At 37.9% G+C, this 12585-nt stretch overlaps 1 protein-coding gene across 28 annotated transcripts in view; it reads left to right on the forward strand.

Annotated features, from left to right (window-relative positions):
* The first annotated feature begins 6 nt into the window (after positions 1-6).
* Adgrl3 (adhesion G protein-coupled receptor L3) overlaps positions 7-12585 on the forward strand; it is a 790900-nt gene continuing 778321 nt past the window's right edge. For all 28 annotated transcript variants that reach the window (XM_048784572.1, XM_048784544.1, XM_048784554.1 and 25 more), the window contains exon 1: positions 7-494. The gene's annotated coding sequence lies outside the window, so the exon portion shown is untranslated. The remainder of the gene's footprint in view (positions 495-12585) is intronic.

Here is a 12585-nt window from a genome sequence, read left to right on the forward strand (position 1 = left end):
GGCGGCGGCAGCAGCAGCAGCAGCAAGAAGAGAAGCAGCTCCAGCTATGACTGCCGCATGTTAATAGCTACCACTTGGGTTCCTGGGCTGCCGCTGGAGACTGAGCCTGACTCCGAAGTTGTGCAACTGTGAACTGGGAGAGACATTTGAACCCTCCTTTCTCTTTGCTCCGCTTTTGCCCCCTTGGGGTGTGTGAAGAGAGGAAACGTAAAGGACGACAAGCATTTGGCTTTCCCTCTTCTCTTTCTCCACGGCTGTGTTGCAGAAGAAAGGGAAGAGAGACTTTTGTTGTTGTTTTCTTGACTGGGGTCTCCACCCTCCTGCTGCCTTCTCTGGCTTTATCATTTTTTTTTGGCCGCGTGTGGTGGGGGTGTCTTTGCTGGGGCCAGTCCATCTTTTGCCCCGGGCTCTATGGCTGGATTGTGGAAACTGCACCCCGCTGCAGGTTGTTGAGCAACTGATGGGACGATCTCAGGGACCGGCGGTTGCAGAAGGTAATTTATTCTTCTCACTCTTCATCATAGTGGTCGTCCTGGTCTGGCCCAGGCGGCGGCATCCGCCGGGCGGGCAACTGAGGGGGTGCGGGGTTCACGCACACTCACCCTTCCACTCACACACTCGCCGTCACACACTCGCCCTCTCACACACTCATCCGATCGTGATGCGGGGCGGGAAGGGAGCCTCCTGGCTGGTGGGCGCTCAGGTCTGGCACGGGTTCGAGGTTTTATCAGCCATTGGGCGATTTGGCGGTTGAGCAGGATGAACGCGAGAGGAGACCGGGCGCATTTGCTGTCGCACTTGCTGGGGAATAGAAAAGGTTTCCACCCCGGGAATTTCCCCTCTCCTCTCACCCCAGTGCCTTCCCCTGGTAGGGGCTGAAAGCAACCGAGGGGGCGCCTTTTCTCCACTGGACTGGAACTCTTGCCACTCGAAGCAGGAGCATGCTGGAGGACGGACAGGGACCGGGTGAGAGGCTGGGCTCTGAGGTGATGGAGAATGCGGGGTGGTGAGCCTTGCGCGGTCGTCTCTTGACGCCTGTCTTGGAGCATCCAAGGTGGCCTCGCTTGCCCAGGTCGCGCCCCTGAGTTGTGGAGCCGCTCTGCCTATCCGCACCCCGCCTGTTGTGTCCCCTTCACGGCAGTTTGGTTTAGACTTGCGTGCCCAGGCTTTGTTAGGGGATTGTGGCTGGAGAAAGCTGTCACTTTTACGGATGGCCGGGGACTGAGGTGTGCTGCTAGTAGGCACTAGGCAGGGGGTGGTGTTAAATGAATCAGGGTGGGCTCGGCTCGGGGGTAGGGTGAGTAGAACACTGGTGGACGCGGGTTACAGGTAGGAGGGCAGGCACCCTGGAGCTTCTCTCTCCGGAGAGAGGAAGTCTGGGCTGTAGCTGAGCTTTGATGCCGCCGAGACCCAGCCTGTGGTCCCACTTCGGAGCTTGCAGACTGAATGTTCCAGCGTCCCAGCAATTTTAGGTGTGTACGTTTGCAGGAGTGGGGAACGACCTCCTCTACCAGGGTTAGTTGGCAGTGGGGTCCGCGTGTGCCTGTCTGGGTGTGCGCGTTCCTGCTCCTGGAGGATGTCAGGGAGATGTGTACTGGGATGTGCTGATGCTACTTGAGAAGAGCTTGCTTATCAAAATCGCCTGGCATCCGCTTAACTGGAAAATCTGGTTTGGGGAGGCCAAGGGGGCCCTGTAGGATTGTGAGGAAGCCTCACACTGTGTTCGCTCTTCCCCGGAGAGGCGCAGTTCAGCGAGATGCGTGGGACGCGTGAGAGTCGCTGGTGCAGCGCTCCACGCACCCTAGATTGGCCCTGGTGAGGACCTCATAGAGTAGTCATCTTTCGAACAGATTGAAGTAATCAAGTCAAACCAGCATAACCTCTGGTCCTTAGAATTCTCTGGCTACTTTCCTAGCACCGATAGAAACATGCGCTGCCTTTATTTATGGCTAGCGATGTAGCAGTTGGGTGAACTCGGGCATACGAACCACCTCCAGGGTGTCTCCTCCCTGTGTTCCATGTGATCCTTGCCTGCAGTAGTTAGAGAACATTGTAAACAACAGTGTAAGCATCCACAGTCTCCTTTAGAGCTGAACCTATTGGTGTCTGTTTTGTTTACTTTCCTGGGTGGATTACTCATTAGGAAGTATAAGCCTTTTTGCACGTCTGATTTTACATCCTTTCAGCCAGCTGCTGGGGAAATGAGACGCATACACTCTGGCAGGAGGAAAAACTATCTTCTGTGTTTGCTCCGAATAGGCGGTCTGCTAATTTTAGTGTCACATGGGCTACCATCCTAGTTAAAGAATGTCATCGTAGAATTTGCAAAGAAACACTTCAGTGATTTTTCATTTGGAGATCGTCCTGTATCTCCCTGTGAGATACCAGAGCTTAGATTTCCCTAATATATTTTTCAGTCTGTAATGGTACCAAATTCTTTGGAGTTCTGGCACCCAATTTATCTGTGTGTGGATTGCTAATAAAATTGCCAGTTCTTTTTTAGTATCACCAAAAGAGGATACCAGATAATTTGTGTAGGAGTTAGGAGGATATTTGTGTTCTGTCAGCTTTGTTTCATCCAATCTTTCTTTCTCCTCTTCCTTTTTTTCTTTTTTTTTCTTTTGTAACTAAAGAAAGGGTAAAGAATGTACAAGGTAAACAATTTGTCAATAGTTGCTTTTGCAATGATAACTACTTTTAAATTTCAGTAATTAAATGGCATTAAATTCCTTACTTCTGTATTAGCTCTGACTGCTTTGGTGTTTGTTGCAAATGGCTGTGTCCTATTTGGTTTTAAAAGTACAGCACTGTATAATGGGTACTTTGATTTTAGGTACACTAATTTTTTGATTTTTTTTTTAAAGATCTTGACTTATTGAAAAAATTTAGGTTGCCAAAGAAAAATACTGAATCATCAATACCTGATCTTGATTAAGTTGTATTTTTATAAGTGATATTGCTCGTGGTCATCACCCTAATAGAAAATTTAGAGAGTTATGTTTTAACCCATAAGAATCTAGTATCATATATGTGTTTCATTTCTAGGGGGTATGTGTTACAGTTTTTATACTTGTAAATATTTCTAAGGATTTAAAGAATACTTTTTTCCTCCCATTTTGGAAGATCTCATCACAATGATTCTCAGTCCTTCCATTAGAAGATTTGATCAGATCTGTTCTTTGTTTCCTAGCAGCATGTGTTTCCTAGCAGTCATACATTCCACAGGTCCTGATGTCATTAGAACAGTGTCTGTCAGTTTATTGTGCTGTCTTTAGCTGAAGGTGAATGTGTCAGTGTTTGAATGCCATTCCATAACACTTCTAAGTATTCAGTAACCTGCTGCACTGGAGTACATGGTTGACTGAACTATTTCTAAAACTGGGTAGGAGAAATGATTAGTACAACGGTTTATGTGAACTACTTAATTTTTCTTAGGTAGATATGTTAGGCTGCATCAGGCATCCCTAGCCAGAAGAGTGATAAGCCAGCATGTGATTTGTCTGATACTTTTGATGTCTCAGTTTAGGTTGCTTGGTGAGATTATCCTTCAGATTCAGGACCAGCTCAAAAATATGAATGAAACATTTTTCAGAAATGATTTTCTTTATAATGTTCTTCTTATGTTTTACAGACTTAAATATTTCTTTCCACAGGGAAAAATAACAAGTATGGGACTTACTGGCTCCAGCTGCTGTGCCTGCTATTGTTTCTAGTGATTAGGATAGGCAATTTTTTCCTGTGGACTTGATTTACCTTTGATTCCTTTTTGTAAGTTGTAGCCAAGGAAATCATAAATAGTAGATTTAAAAAAGATTAGAAAATCACAAGATTGAAGTTAATTAAATAATATAACACTTAATTGCATTGTTTTTTAGAATTTGATTTGGACCATTTTAGCTGTGTTTGAACTCTCTTTGAAAAGGGCTGCCAAGTAGAAGTGATGGTTACTGTTAAAAGTGGGCATTGTGGAACAGAAATTAGCAAAAGACTGATTGAGATTTTTTTGTATTAAGATCAAACACTGATTCTGAGAAATGCTGTGCTACTTTAATTTGGTATGGTGTGAACTGCGAGAGCAGTCAGAATTTAAAGAGAGAAGATCCTGATACTTCCTTAACTTTTGCAAATGGCTGTTTTGCCTTAAATTATCTTAGATTTGCATTGTATTCAAAATATACATTTGGTCATTTATGGAGGGCCCCTAAAGACTGAGATTATATTGTAACACAGCATTTGTTTGCCCTCAAGTGTATGTGTATACCTAAACTACTGTTGCATTTTTGTATGTTTCTTTCATGTATATGTTTCTTTAAAATTACCCTATTTTGCAATAAAATAAAAAATAGAATAGTTGAATTGTGTAGAGGCTTCCTAATGTTTCCTTTGTTATCTCTCTGACTTCATTGTGTGTGTGTGTGGGGGGGGGTAGGGAGTTGTTGATCAATGCAGAGAAAAATCCAGATTCTTCATTCATTTTAATTTTGATATTGACGTTAGTTGACATTTGAGAAAGTAGTGTGATCATGCCCCTGGAAGGCATTTATGATTTCTGGTATGTGCAGGTTTTCCCCAAAAAACATTTAATGTATTACCCTGGTCTGAATATGAATAAAATTAACTCTATGGATACATGAGTAACCAGGTATATGTTTTTTCCTTTTGGAATTGTGAATGTGCTCATTGGTTTACAAACATAAAATAGAAAAAAGAAAACTAGGGCTCAGTGGTAGAGCACTTGCCTAGCAAGTATGAGGCACAGAGTTCGATCCTTAGCACCACATAAAAATCAATAAAATAAAGGCATCTGACCATCTACAACTACAAAATAAAAAAGAAAAAAGAAAAAGAAAAGAAAGCTAATTGTCTTATTATGAAGTAATTAAATTCTCCATTTATTTTGGGGTGGGTGGGTGAAAGGGTTGAGTTCTTTTCCTACAGAATCTGTGTAACAGAATCTAATACACACACACACACACACACACACACACACACTCACTCTTGTTTGAAGAGTGTGGGTTGGTTTTTATAGTGCCAGGTATTGAACCAGTTGCCTTTGGCATGCTAGCAAGCTCTCTACCACTGAGCCATACCCTTGGCCCCAGGATCTATAAATCTGATTAAAACATGCCTTGCCTATGTCTTATGGACACTTTAAAACCTGCATTTAATATTAATAAATACCTTCATAAGAGTAATTATGGAGATGAAGTTAAAATTTTGTCCATAATATTCAAGAATTTAAATGGGATACTGTTCATATTAATCTTGTTATTTGGAAAATTATCTTTGAAGTGGAAAAATAAATAATCCAATTGAGTATTCATGTCTGGTAGAACTTTGTATGTAGTTATTTTGAGGGGCTGACAATGCTCTTACCTAGTATTTTAAGGAATTGTGTGGGTCTCTGAGACCTTTTCACAGGGTATGCAAAAAGAAAAACATTTTCTTTACAATGCTTAGACATTATTTGCCTACCACTCTCATTCTTCTTCTTCTTCTTCTTCTTCTCCTTCTCCTTCTCCTTCTTCTTCTTCTTTTTTTCTTTTTTTGGCACTGGGGATTGAATCCATAGACACTTAAGTATTGAGCCACATCCCCAGTCTCTTTTTATGTTTTGAGACAGGGTCTCATTAAGTTGCTTAGGATCTCACTTGGTGGCTAAGGCTGGCCTTAACTTATGATCCTCCTACCTCAGCTTCCTGAGTCACTGGGATTACAGGACAGGGCCACCATACCTGGCTTAGTCTATTTTTTAACAAGTGTACAGTGGAATTTTCCAGAAGGCATATGATATGTGTTGACATCATTGCTCTGATAACATATGGCATATGTGTAGTCTTGTGTTTTAAAATGTTCCCAGTTCATTAATGCATAAATATTATTATAGATAACATAATCAGAAGTCACTTTAGGTGTGGAAAAGAATCCTTGTACCCAAACCATTGAGAACTGTACAAATTAACTTCCAAGGTCCTTTTGCTCACATGTGTTACCCATCTGACCATACAAGGAGCCATATAGGATGAGAAAACAAATAGATTTTCAAGCTTTAAAAAGAACAGACACATTTGATATTTTACTTATTGATTTTTTGGCATTTTCATTATTCTGTTTCCTAAAATTCTAATGTTAAAAAAGTGCTTTTAGGGTTAGGGTTGTGGCTCAGTGGCTGAGCGCTAGCCTCGCACATGTGAGGCACTGGTTCAATCCTCAGCACCATATAAAACTGAATAAAAATATACTTGTGTCCATGTATAACTAAAAAAATATTTTTTAAAAAACCTTGCTTTTAGTTTTTTGATTCGCCTTTAGTGAAAGACGTAGGTTTTCAGCATGATCTGCTGAGTGGTCCTGGGGTAGCTACAGAGAAGCCGAGGAAAAAATTTGAGATCTAGGCAGCAGTTGTATCCAGAAAGGCAGAATGGTGTATAGGTGAAGAGAAAGGAACTCAGTGTATTTGACTGGGTTTGAGAAGCTATTTGGTTTTGGGCAAGATACTGGATCTTATGTGTGACTCAATTTTCTGATGTATTTTAATGGGTTTAACAATTACCAGATTCACAGATTATTGTGAAAGTTCAACGATTAAATATATGCAAAGTGCTTAAAACAGTTCCTGACATATAATAGTAAGGTATAATCATTTCTACTGTCATCATCATCATTGTTAGGTCTCATGAGGGTCCTAGGAAACTTTAATCAATTCCCCATGTGATTCAGATATGCAATTTTATTTCACATCATTGCTTTAGAGTATGCCTTAAAATATTACTAAATTTAAAAGTTTTATATAAAAATAATCTTGGCTTTATTTTTCTCTTGCAATTTAAAATTTAGGGGAAGTTATTGATTTTTTTTGTAGGAAGAATTAATAAAACACCTTTGTTAGCTTGACCTAAGTTTGAAGTTGGGTACTGAGTATGAATGGCCAATTAAAAGTAGATTTCAAAGACCCTAATTGAATATTTATGTCTCTTGGGAATTATTAGGGAGGAAATCACTTTTCTGAAGTGATATCAAGACGGCTCACTACATGCTTAATCTGTTAATCACTATCTAAGCACCACAACAGGCCCTTTTCAGTGAAAAGGATCCTTGGGGTAATTATACACTGTAGTTGAGTCTGTTTGTGAATGGTGACATACTTGTGAAAGAAGATCCACATACAGAGCACGTTTACTAGATGCTAAAGTTTAACTGGAGAATTGTGATACTACTCACTCAAGCACTTTGACAGCCATTTGAGAACTTTACATTATAAGTCATCTATGGTTTTTGCCTGTATCCCATGTCATCTTGTAATTTCTGAATTGTCACTAGAAATTGGTATTATAGAACTTATCACCTTCAGCACTTTGGTTAATGCAATCTGTCCTAGTATTGTAGAAGGTAAATTATACTCCATAGATAAGTGTAGCTGGCAACCGTTCTTAATTATTAATTTTTCAGAAATGACCTTTGGATTGGAGAGACTTGAATATAGTCTCCAATGCACAATTTTCTAGTTTTAACTTCTCTATTAAGAAATAGAGTTAATAACATCCAGATTGCTAGTTTCTAGAGAAGAATAAGTAAATAAAAAAATATCTGGTAGAGTGAGCATTTAATGCATGGTACCTGTTATTATTTATCATACTATTATTAGAAATGCCCTTGAGTACTATCCTTAAGAAAACTTAGCTAAATCAAATATCATTTTCTTAATTGAGGAGTTCTTGATGAGCTATGGAAATCAATAGCATTTTCTTAAGCTGTTTAAAAAGGTTTCTTGTCTCTTATTTGTCTTTCCCTCTCTGCTTCTTTAACCTTTTAGTAACTATTTCTGAGCTCTTCCTCTTAACATATTATACTCTGCTATTGAATTCCCACCAGAACTCATAATCCTGATAAAAAAATATTTTTGACATCCATCAAACATTGTGCCTGAAGACTGACTTTAAATCAGGTGTAAGATGAAAGTAACAATTTAATTTAAAGAATTTTAAATTAAACAGCTGATGATCTTTTCACACAATGTCAACAGTTCTCTAAGCATTAAGGGCATCTGTAACCAAATGAAGTCATCATAAACTTCAAGATTTATATTACAGATTTCCATACTTTTAAAAGATTTATAATGCTAAAGTGCAAGTCCTTCTAAGATTGCTATAAATGCAAAGGAACCCTTAAAATTGAGATCCCCAGATTGTTTTAAAGACTAGAAGGTTTGAAAGTCTCATAATTAAGTCCAGATTTTAGAATTAACTCTGTATTTCAGTGACACCTGCCAATAAGAGAAATTTTAAAAATTGCGTGATTTTTACCTATATTTATACAGCACATTCATGTGAAAAAGGAAGGGTACAACACAGGTGGTGAAAACAAATGAGAAAATAAACTGTGCATTAGACAACTGACTTGCTAAATTGTACCAGACTTAAATGTTTGAAAGTATGACTCAAGAAAATGAAAAGCCAAGTAAGAAGTGACACCCACTTCTGTTTGATCAGCTTGTGTTGGTGTTTCTGTGTCCTGCAGAGGCAGAGTGTGTTACTATTCAGGACAGCCCCAGTGGCTAACAGTAGCCTGAGCCTGTGAGAATAGGGGAGAGACTCAAGCCCAGTTTTTGATGTTCTGCTTGGGTGGGTTACTTGAATACTAAAATGCATTCCATTGACAGCTGACCCTGTAAGAGGTTTCTCAACAGTCTCCTGTTTTGTTTTGTTTTGGTTTGTTACCCCCTCCTCTCCCCTTCCTTTCCTCAAAGCTCTTCCAAATAAATACTTTTGGATAAGAGGAAATGGTCTTGACTGATGGTCATCTTTTTGTATGAGATTTTCTTTTTGGTAAGAATGGAAGAGCTCCACTGGTTTATATTAGCATTTTTTCTTTAATTTTCAGTGTCTTGATTTGTCAGTGGCTGATGGGTTTTTGAACCTTGACTCAGAATACTGATCATGAATTCAAGGAGTGGACAAAGAACCTATTGAGAAATAGTTTTGTGTTAACACAAGGCATGTGTATATCTATTGCATTTCTTCTTTATCTCAGCTTTAAATATTCAGTTGAAGTCGTCTAGTGAGTTTTAATCATATTATTAACTGTAGTTGACGTTAGAGGAAGTATTGAGGCAGTCATTTTCTTTCTTTTAACCTTTATTTTATTTATTCATTTTTATGTAGTGCTGAGGATTGAACTCAGTACCTCACATGTGCTAGGCAAGAGCTCTACCACTGAGCTACCACCCCAGCCCAGGCAGTCATTTCTTTTAAAATAACATATAGTCTTTTTTAAAAGATAATTTTAATTAAATTTCACTTTCACCTTAAGTGATATTTATGCATTACAGATAAGTATTTAATAGTCATTTTGAAATGACACATTTTATGATAGTATCTTAGTTGTCATATATACTAAAATTCAACTTACAAGATTTAGTAGAATGACATATTCATTATTTTTCTTATTCTCTATATTTATTTATTTATTTTTCTTTATTAAATTATTTATTAATTCTAATTTGTTATACATGATGGCAGAATGCAGTTCATTTCATATTACACATATAGAGCCAATTTTTCAAGTCACTGGTTGTACACAAAGTATTTTCACACCATTTGTGTTTTCATACATGTACTTAGAGTAATGATGTCTAATTCATTCCACAGTCATTCCTACTCCCTTGCCCACTCCCTACCCCTCCCTACCCCTCCCTCCCCTTTGCCTTATCTAAAGTTCCTTCATTCCTCCCATGCTCCCCACCCCCACCGCCATCATTATTATGAATCAGCATCCTCATATCACAACATTTGGCCTTTGGTTTTCTGGGATTGGCTTACTCCACTTAGCATTGTATTCTCCAACTCCATCCATTTACATGCAAATGCCATGATTTTATTCTCTTTTAATGCTGAGTAGTGTTCCATTGTGTGTATGTATATACCAAAATTTCCCTATCCATTCTTCTACCAAAAGGCATCTGAATTGGTTTCACAATTGAACTATTTTGAATTGTGCTGCTATAAACATTGATATGGCTGTGTCCCTCTAGTATGTTGTTTTTAAGTCCTTTGGGTATAAACCAAGTAGTAGGATAGCTGGGTCAAAAGGTGGTTCCATTCCAAGTTTTCCAAGGAATCTCCATACTACTTTCCTGATTAGCTGCACCAGTTTGCAGTCCCACCAGCAATATATGAGTGTGCCTTTTCAGTGTCTCTTTTCTTTCTCTATGGACAATATCCTTCACTTCACTGAGCCATTCCTTTTTCAATGACTGTAGTAGAATGATAATACAGTTTGAGTATTCCTTACCCCAAATGTTTAGGATCAGAAGTGTTTTGGATTTCAGGATTTTTGGATTTTGGAATATCTGCATATATATATAATGAAACATTTTGGGGATGGGACTCAAGTCCATCTGAATATTCATTATAGTGATTCTTTGTTAATCAAGACAAATCTGGCCTCTGTTGATTTGGCTAGAAAACTTTCAAAATGAGTTTACTTGTTTCCTGTCAGTAGCTAAAATGGTCTTGGAAAATGATTCCCTACTCACCATACCCAGAATAGTCAACAGAAATACAAATAAAGGGGTTCATATTTTAGGTTTATTTTAAAAAATAGCTAAGTCACTCATTAAACCAACCAGATCATATAGATTTTGTATATGTGGGAAGTCACCAAGTATCAGAAAGATGTCACTTTACAGAAGCAGTGTGTTTCTTTCTGTCCTGTAATGGTGGAATTGACCTCATACAATACTGAATAGGGGAGCTGGACTCAGGTTTGCTGGCACTAAGAGTGCTGGATTTTTCTAGTATATGCTTAAAAATGCAGAAAATAATGTTGGTCTTCCAAGTTTAAATTTTATCTAGGCATTGAATACATCTGCATGAATAGAACTTCCCCATCTGATAGTGGGCATGGATGAATAATTAATTACATATGAACTCTGTTAGCACCATTAACATAGTCCTTATGGAAAAAAGAACACATTGTTTCTAAACCAGAAGTACAGATTGCACAGAAAAAACTGTAGAGAAAAAACAACAACAACAACAACAACAAAAATACCTGTGGCATGGGAATAAATGTAACATAAAATAAGTGCAAATACAAGTAAATCAAGGAAAAAAACGGGTTTACAGATATGTACTCATCCATCTGTTTGAGACATTATTTTACGTTTTCTAGTGTATCCATTAATGCTTCTGATGAAAATATATTTTTATTCAAGTAAACTTTTTGTTTAGAGGCAGAATATTCAAGAGTTCATCAAGTTGGATGTTTCAAATAATGGAGTATGGATAACTTTATAGTTGCCTAACAAATCCCAAGAAACTATATACTTCAGCATGCCAGTAGTAATGTTTTTCAATGACAGCCATCTAATGTGGATCCATTATTATAAAATCCAGAGTTTGGGTAGAGTTTAATGCTGAGATTTCACCAGATGAGGTAAAGTGGCGCTTCAGAGGCATTATCTGTAAGTGTAGAATCCTCCTAAATTTATTGCTTTTTACTTTTTTCTTTATTCAAATTGGAAAGTTCTGTTGAATTTTCATTTTCTTTTTAAGTACAATTCAATATAAGTAGTAACATATGAAGATAATTTGGGGGATTTTTTAAAGGTTAGTAGAAACCTTAATTAGAAGAGCTTCCATGTACAGTGACCGTCTTTATTGTTGCAGATCCTCAAAGAAGAAAGAGCACTAAAAATTAGTATGCTGTCAACATTGTATTCTTATGATTTGATGTTATTAAGCAAACTTTGCGATTCTTCCTTTCTTTTCTTTTCTTTCTTTCTTTCTTTTTTTTTTTGGTGCATTTGATTAAATGTGTGATCTTATCTTGCTGAAGTAGCCTGCTGGGCTGCAGACAGTAGTGTTCAGAAATGAAATTTGCTTAAAGCCTCTGAGCAGACATTCATTCAATGAGATCTTTCTTGAATAATAGATGATAGTGAGATAGCAGTGGTGTGCATGTGTGTTTTCTTCCTTGAATTTAGGGAATATTGAGATAGGGCAGCAATAACAACAACAAAAGTCATAGGGTATGAAAGAAAACATTAGGTTATAAACCTAATGAGAAATTAACCTGCTTTATTACAAATGAATGAACAATCTGTATGAGGGACTCAGTGTGCTAGTCCATATGCTTTGTTTTAGTAATCCTGCTGTGTTATTTTTCCCCCTGCTAGTCTCTCTTAGCTTGATAGATTTTATTCTGGAATGAATTCTTTCTACTATTTTAATGTGTATTGTTTATATTCTTTTGATGCTACTTGATTCCCAGTAATGTCTGGATTCTCATTCCTGTTCATTCTTCCCAGTGTAGCTGATTGTACATTCTGAAGACAATATTTACATTGTATTTCCTGATTATAGTACAGGGTCACATTGAAGCACTGGTGACATGTAGAGATATATAAAGTTAAAACAGATATCATTCAATGTATAGTTTATAGAATTCCAATTTCTCAGTGCCATTTAATTTTTTGAAAGCATCATTTTTAATACTGTAAATATAGTATAGACACATAGGATTTATTTACACATTGACTTATTCATGTGAGTTATCTTTTTTTTTTTTTTTTTTTTGGGAAAA

This window comes from Marmota marmota, unplaced genomic scaffold (assembly GCF_001458135.2).
Source record: "Marmota marmota marmota unplaced genomic scaffold, marMar, whole genome shotgun sequence".
Taxonomy (NCBI): Eukaryota; Metazoa; Chordata; class Mammalia; order Rodentia; family Sciuridae; genus Marmota; species Marmota marmota.